Below are 7,500 nucleotides of genomic sequence, written 5' to 3'. Positions count from 1 at the left end.
ATGTGTTTGTAGTAATAATGGTTGATAAAAATGGAAATCAAGCAAACATATGAGACAATTGATGTGTGATGTACTTCCAATGTAATATATCAAGCCTTTAGAAACTGTCAGTCGTAACATCACACAAGACTTCTCATTGGTCCACATTTTCAAACCCTCAACTCCGGTCTTAACGAACTTATACTGTTTGAAGGAGACAACACGTCTGTTAATTTCACATAGAACCGAGCGACTTCAGGTCAGTGTAGCTGCAGAATATGGTGACTCTGCGACAGACTGTGATTTTCCTCAGATTTGGACAGCCTCTAGACAAAACCTGCATAGCTCCAGTCCATTTTGTAACTGTGAACCTGGCCATACTCAAAGTTATTCTTTATCATCCAAAACTGAAGGACTGAGAGAGTCAGAAGTCCTGGGTTCACACTCCACAGAGCAGGCTTCCTCGGCACTGTATTTGCTAGGCTAGTTTGAATTATTAACAGCTAGCTTAAGAACATAAAAAAGTTTCCAAACGAGAGGAGGCCCCATTCGGCCCATCTTTGCTCGTTTGGTTGTTAGTAGCTTATTGATCCCAGAATCTCATCAAGCAGCTTCTTGAAGGATCCCAGGGTGTCAGCTTCAACAACATTACTGGGGAGTTGGTTCCAGACCCTCACGATTCTCTGTGTAAAAAAGCGCCTCCTATTTTCTGTTCTGAATGCCCCTTTATCTAGGTTCTACAGTATATTCACAGCAGGGTGCACATGTATTAGAACACCCCATTGCTTCTGTATTTTTTATTTGGTGTGAAATCAAACCACTGTCACTGAAAATCTGGGAAAATGGTCAGGGAAAAGGAACACAGAGTCACAAATGGTAAAATGCAAGAGACTTTTTAGAGGTTGTTTAAGATGCCTAAAGCACAAAGCGGTCTGACGTTTTCACACACGAGCGCCTGGTGTTTCTGTATCACTGATTACTGAGCGGAAATTGAAATTCTCACACCCAGAGGGTTTCATGCAGGTCTATAAAACACATATTGAGGCGTTCCAATTGCATTTGCTCACTACTGTAAATGTTAACTTGTCTTTCAAATGTAGAGATGGTTAAGTAAAGGGGCGGGGCTCGAAGTCATTCGAATGCAATAGGGTCTGCTCGGTGCCTGTCAGATCGGATTGTCCATGCAAGCTGAAAGTCAGGTAGACAGATTTCATTCACCTCCACAAACTGAATAAATTCAGCGGCAAATGCAGTCTTTTTCAATGTCATTTGTCTTGAAAAAGTGCATGCAAACGTGTGCAGACATAACCCATGTTGTGATCCAGTCTGTATCTTCTGTTGAAGAAAGTCCGTGGCAATTTCCTTCACAACTGCATAAGGTGAATGATACCTCTGGGGTGGAACGAGTGAAAAATGATATTGCTATTTCTTAACTACAGCGCGGGCTCTTCAGTTAATAACACTGACCTCTCCACACTACAGAGCGGGCTCTTCAGTTAATAACACTGACCTCTCCACTACAGAGCGGGCTCTTCAGTTAATAACACTGACCTCTCCACACTACAGAGCGGGCTCTTCAGTTAATAACACTGACCTCTCCACTACAGAGCGGGCTCTTCAGTTAATAACACTGACCTCTCCACACTACAGAGCGGACTCTTCAGTTAATAACACTGACCTCTCCACACTACAGAGCGGGCTCTTCAGTTAATAACACTGACCTCTCCACACTACAGAGCGGGCTCTTCAGTTAATAACACTGACCTCTCCACACTACAGAGCGGGCTCTTCAGTTAATAACACTGACCTCTCCACACTACAGAGCGGGCTCTTCAGTTAATAACACTGACCTCTCCACACTACAGAGCGGGCTCTTCAGTTAATAACACTGACCTCTCCACTACAGAGCGGGCTCTTCAGTTAATAACACTGACCTCTCCACACTACAGAGCGGGCTCTTCAGTTAATAACACTGACCTCTCCACACTACAGAGCGGGCTCTTCAGTTAATAACACTGACCTCTCCACACTACAGAGCGGGCTCTTCAGTTAATAACACTGACCTCTCCACACTACAGAGCGGGCTCTTCAGTTAATAACACTGACCTCTCCACACTACAGAGCGGGCTCTTCAGTTAATAACACTGACCTCTCCACACTACAGAGCGGGCTCTTCAGTTAATAACACTGACCTCTCCACACTACAGAGCGGGCTCTTCAGTTAATAACACTGACCTCTCCACACTACAGAGCGGGCTCTTCAGTTAATAACACTGACCTCTCCACACTACAGAGCGGGCTCTTCAGTTAATAACACTGACCTCTCCACACTACAGAGCGGGCTCTTCAGTTAATAACACTGACCTCTCCACACTACAGAGCGGGCTCTTCAGTTAATAACACTGACCTCTCCACACTACAGAGCGGGCTCTTCAGTTAATAACACTGACCTCTCCACACTACAGAGCGGGCTCTTCAGTTAATAACACTGACCTCTCCACACTACAGAGCGGGCTCTTCAGTTAATAACACTGACCTCTCCACACTACAGAGCGGGCTCTTCAGTTAATAACACTGACCTCTCCACACTACAGAGCGGGCTCTTCAGTTAATAACACTGACCTCTCCACACTACAGAGCGGGCTCTTCAGTTAATAACACTGACCTCTCCACACTACAGAGCGGGCTCTTCAGTTAATAACACTGACCTCTCCACACTACAGAGCGGGCTCTTCAGTTAATAACACTGACCTCTCCACACTACAGAGCGGGCTCCTCAGTTGAACAGTGATCTTCAGTCCAGTCCTTTGTTCAATTCACTGAGCTGAGATGACAGTTGATTTCCCAGTTTTAGGTTGCAGCCCGCTGCTCTGAAGGATTCGAGGGATGAATTATTGTGATCACTCCATTGTTGAATTGCAACAGAAAAATCAGTAAAAACATGCAATCTCTGGTTTTGTTTCCTGACTGGAACAGGAATGTAACTGGCCTCGGAGAGAGACAGAAAGAGATTCTGCAGCTGTGAAGGACAGTCCTGAAATATCAGAAATAATAACCTGTTATCTATTCTATATAAAGCTCCTGGCATTTCATCTTTGCACATTTTTTTTTGTTAAAAAATAACTTCTATACTTTCTTGGCTGCAAATGATGTACTTTTCTTTAAAAACTTAGAGCTCTGCAGTGTTGAGTGGAGCTCTCTGTCCTATAGACCTCTATACAGCTCTGCAGTGTGGAGCTCTCTTTCCTATAGACCTCTATACAGCTCTGCAGTGTTGAGTGGAGCTCTCTTTCCTATAGACCTCTATACAGCTCTACAGTGTTGAGGGGAGCTCTCTTTCCTATAGACCTCTATACAGCTCTGCAGTGTTGAGTTCTCTTTCCTATAGACCTCTATACAGCTCTGCAGTGTTGAGAGTGGAGCTCTCTTTCCTATAGACCTCTGTACAGCTCTGCAGTTTTGAGAGGGGAGCTCTCTTTCCTATAGACCTCTATACAGCTCTGCAGTGTGGAGTTCTCTTTCCTATAGACCTCTATACAGCTCTGCAGTGTTGAGATCTCTTTCCTATAGACCTCTATACAGCTCTGCAGTGTTGAGATCTCTTTCCTATAGACCTCTATACAGCTCTGCAGTGTTGAGAGTGGAGCTCTCTTTCCTATAGACCTCTATACAGCTCTGCAGTGTGGAGTTCTCTTTCCTATAGACCTCTATACAGCTCTGCAGTGTTGAGATCTCTTTCCTATAGACCTCTATACAGCTCTACAGTGTTGAGAGGGGAGCTCTCTTTCCTAGACCTCTATACAGCTCTGCAGTGTTGAGAGTGGAGCTCTCTTTCCTATAGACCTCTATACAGCTCTACAGTGTTGAGAGGGGAGCTCTCTTTCCTAGACCTCTATACAGCTCTGCAGTGTTGAGAGTGGAGATCTCTGTCCTATAGACCTCTATACAGCTCTGCAGTGTGGAGCTCTCTTTCCTATAGACCTCTATACAGCTCTGCAGTGTTGAGTGGAGCTCTCTTTCCTATAGACCTCTATACAGCTCTGCAGTGTTGAGAGGGGAGCTCTCTTTCCTATAGAGCTCTATACAGCTCTGCAGTGTTGAGTGGAGCTCTCTTTCCTATAGACCTCTATACAGCTCTACAGTGTTGAGAGGGGAGCTCTCTTTCCTATAGACCTCTATACAGCTCTGCAGTGCTGAGAGTGGAGCTCTCTTTCCTATAGACCTCTATACAGCTCTGCAGTGTTGAGTGGAGCTCTCTTTCCTATAGACCTCTGTACAGCTCTGCAGTGTTGAGAGGGGAGTTCTCTTTCCTATAGACCTCTATACAGCTCTGTAGTGTTGAGTTCTCTTTCCTATAGACCTCTATACAGCTCTGCAGTGTTGAGATGGGAGCTCTCTTTCCTATAGACCTCTATACAGCTCTGCAGTGTTGAGTGGAGTTCTCTTTCCTATAGACCTCTATACAGCTCTGCAGTGTTGAGAGTGGAGCTCTCTTTCCTATAGACCTCTATACAGCTCTGCAGTGTTGAGAGTGGAGCTCTCTTTCCTATAGACCTCTATACAGCTCTGCAGTGTTGAGAGGGGAGCTCTCTTTCCTATAGACCTCTATACAGCTCTGCAGTGTTGAGAGTGGAGCTCTCTTTCCTATAGACCTCTATACAGCTCTGCAGTGTTGAGAGTGGAGCTCTCTTTCCTATAGACCTCTATACAGCTCTGCAGTGTTGAGAGTGGAGTTCTCTTTCCTATAGACCTCTATACAGCTCTGCAGTGTTGAGAGTGGAGCTCTCTTTCCTATAGACCTCTATGCAGCTCTGCAGTGTTGAGAGGGGAGCTCTCTTTCCTATAGAGCTCTATACAGCTCTGCAGTGTTGAGAGTGGAGCGCTCTTTCCTATAGACCTCTATACAGCTCTGCAGTGTTGAGAGGGGAGCTCTCTTTCCTATAGACCTCTATACAGCTCTGCAGTGTTGAGAGTGGAGCTCTCTTTCCTATAGACCTCTATACAGCTCTGCAGTGTTGAGAGGGGAGCTCTCTTTCCTATAGAGCTCTATACAGCTCTGCAGTGTTGAGAGTGGAGCTCTCTTTCCTATAGACCTCTATACAGCTCTGCAGTGTTGAGAGGGGAGCTCTCTTTCCTATAGACCTCTATACAGCTCTGCAGTGTGGAGCTCTCTTTCCTATAGACCTCTATACAGCTCTGCAGTGTTGAGAGTGGAGCTCTCTTTCCTATAGAGCTCTAGACAGCTCTGCAGTGTTGAGAGTGGAGCTCTCTGTCCTATAGAGCTCTAGACAGCTCTAGCAGTGTTGAGAGTGGAGCTCTCTGTCCTATAGACCTTCTATACAGCTCTGCAGTGTTGAGGGAGTTCTCTTTCCTATAGAGCTCTATACAGCTCTGCAGTGTGGAGTTCTCTTTCCTATAGACCTCTATACAGCTCTGGCAGTGTTGAGTGGAGTTCTCTTTCCTATAGACCTCTATACAGCTCTGCAAGTGTTGAGTGGAGCTCTCTTTCTATAGACCTCTATACAGCTCTGCAGTGTTGAGAGTGGAGCTCTCTTTCCTATAGACCTCTATACAGCTCTACAGTGTTGAGAGGGGAGCTCTCTTTCCTATAGACCTCTATACAGCTCTACAGTGTTGAGGAGGGAGCTCTCTTTCCTATAGAGCTCTATACAGCTCTGCAGTGTTGAGTTCTCTTTCCTATAGAGCTCTATACAGCTCTGCAGTGTTGAGAGTGGAGCTCTCTTTCCTATAGAGCTCTATACAGCTCTGCAGTGTTGAAACAGCTGAAGCCTGTAGTTACTGCTTTGAATATGGACCCTTAATTCAGAACCAAAGAGAGAGCCTGCCCCCACTGGCTTATATTTGTAGTGTTTTTGTGCTCATTTCCTCTTTATCCTTCTATATTTCTCCATTCAAACAGCACCGTGTTTGAAGTCTGGTTCAGAGACAGAAATAACTTTGAGGAGAGGGAGGGGACGGGAGGGGAGACTAGGGGAGGGCAGAGGAGGGGGAGAGGAGAGGAGGAGAGGGGGAGGGGAGAGGAGAGGGAGGGAGGGAGAGGAGGGAGAGGGGGAGGGGAGGAGAGGGGGAGGGGAGAGGAGAGGGGAGGGAGGGAGAGAGGAGGGAGAGGGGAGGAGAGAGGAGAGGGAGGGAGAGGAGAGGGAGAGAGGAGGGAGGGGGAGGGGGAGGGAAGAGGCGGGAGATGGGAGGGGGGGAGGGGAGAGGAAGAGGAGGGGAGGGGAGGAGAGGGGGAGGGGAGAGGAGAGGGGGAGAGGAGAGGGGGAGAGGAGGAGGGGAGAGGAGGGGAGAGGGAAGAGGAGGGGAGGGGAGGAGAGGGGGAAGGGGAGAGGAGAGGGGGAGAGGAGAGGGAGGGAGGAGGAGAGGGAAGAGGAGGGGAGGGGAGGAGGGGAGAGAGAGAGAAAGGGAGAGAGAGCGAGAGAGAGGGAGAGAGTGAGGGGGGATGGGTAAGATCCCACGCTTCAGAAGCCTTGCTCAGCACTCCGAAGCTTCTCATCTGAACCACATCCGCTTTCGTTCTTCAATATTCTGATCACAGTTTGAAATACAGGAAGCTATCGTTAACCCTTTCAGTCCCGAATTAGCTGAAGCATACCCCCTTTATTGAGTATCCATGAGAACAAAAACACACAGGTTTTTTTTTTCAAATCTGTATATTTCTACACAAGCGCAGACCGGGGACCCAGGAGTCCCGTGAGGTTCCAACGTGATTTCAGACCGCTTCGTTTTCACGCTGCAGTCTCGGAGCTACAGCGTCGGAGGACAACACAGCCCTGGGTAGCTTCCATGCAAGCCCGCAGGCGCCCAGCCAGACCACAGGGGGGGCGCTGGTGAGCGGTGAGTCGAGGACCACCCTGGCTGACCTAAGCCCCTCCCCCCTCGGGCGTGGCTCGACCAATCGTGCGCCGCTCCTCCGGGAGCTCCCGTTCTCGGTCGCAGTGCCCCTTCTCCCTCTCCTTCAATATCTTTTTGTATATTTTTAAAATGGAAACAAGCACAGCTACAGCCTATACATACGTTCTTTAATTTATCAAGCAATCAAAGAAACTACAACAAGACGTTGCAAAAGTGAACCACAAGCTGTAGCAGCAGAGCCGCGAGTCGTGTTAGATTTTCAAATGTTTTTCAATTGTTAAGTACATGGGAAACTACAAAGCTGTGGCATGTAACTCAATATGTTAACGTAACATTATTCAGCAGGGTTCATTCGATGGGAAAATCCAGATATGGGGAACTATAGAGCAGAAATATCTGCGTGTCGCTCAGCAGGATGCGATGCCAGACCCTCCTCCATTGTTTATCTGAATGCTGATGTTACTGCAGAGCCCTCTGGTGGTGAGACGGTGCATCACAGGGCATCCCTTTGCATATCATCACTGTTTACTCTCTAGTTCCCATCATGCCCCCCAGTCTCGTGTGAATCGTGACTACTATAGAAGTAACATACAAGGAATCAAAAGATCTTCAACAGACAAGCGCTGACGGGAATGCACTGACAGCTCT

Source organism: Acipenser ruthenus, chromosome 52 (genome assembly GCF_902713425.1).
Source record: "Acipenser ruthenus chromosome 52, fAciRut3.2 maternal haplotype, whole genome shotgun sequence".
Classification (NCBI taxonomy): Eukaryota; Metazoa; Chordata; class Actinopteri; order Acipenseriformes; family Acipenseridae; genus Acipenser; species Acipenser ruthenus.
Note: the sequence above shows the minus strand (reverse complement) of the source record.